At 44.6% G+C, this 621-nt stretch overlaps 1 non-coding gene across 1 annotated transcript; it reads right to left on the bottom strand.

The window, feature by feature from the left end:
* trnas-acu (transfer RNA serine (anticodon ACU)) lies at window positions 1-82 on the bottom strand. The gene has a single exon. It is a non-coding gene; the product is annotated as a tRNA-Ser (tRNA).
* Between the last annotated feature and the right edge of the window lie 539 nt (window positions 83-621).

Below are 621 nucleotides of genomic sequence, written 5' to 3'. Positions count from 1 at the left end.
CGACAAAGATGGGATTCGAACCCTCGCATGCAGAGCACAATGGATTAGTCGTCCATCGCCTTAACCTCTCGGCCACCTCGTCTCACCAATGTAGTGGTCTCAGACATTCCATTTCTTGCTTTTTGCATCTAAGTACAACTACCCTGAAAGAATTTCAACTTCACCGCATATCCTGCCTGTGCGCACAGATCTACAATGTTGAAAATGTACAATCAGCTTAATGTAAGCAACAGGCCTTCCGTTACTTCAGGTGAGGGACTGTCAAAAATGCTCATTTGACGCCAGATTCAGAATATAAAAAGTGTCGCCCAGATAAATAAACGACGTGGTAGGACTCGAACCTTCAATCTTCTGATAACTGAAGAATATGTAACCGAAGTCAGACGCCTTACCTATTAGTCTATGCGTCCACTGATGCCGCTGAGTCTCTTTTTATGGGGCGAAGTGTGAGCAGGTTCAAGGAAACTGCTCGAAAAAGAAGTGGATTGAGGAAAAGATAAAAATATTTCAACTGAATAAACAGGTCCTCTGTGAGCTGGATTCGCACCAGCACAGTGAAGCACAATGCAAATGGGAGGATGACATTGGCGGCTCGTTGGTCTATGGGTATGATTCTCGCTT

The sequence above is a fragment of the Somniosus microcephalus genome, unplaced genomic scaffold (assembly GCF_052327205.1).
Source record: "Somniosus microcephalus isolate GS21.2 unplaced genomic scaffold, FLI_Smic_1.0 unresolved_chr1, whole genome shotgun sequence".
Lineage (NCBI taxonomy): Eukaryota > Metazoa > Chordata > Chondrichthyes > Squaliformes > Somniosidae > Somniosus > Somniosus microcephalus.
Note: the sequence above shows the minus strand (reverse complement) of the source record. Positions and strands in the feature narration are given on the sequence as shown.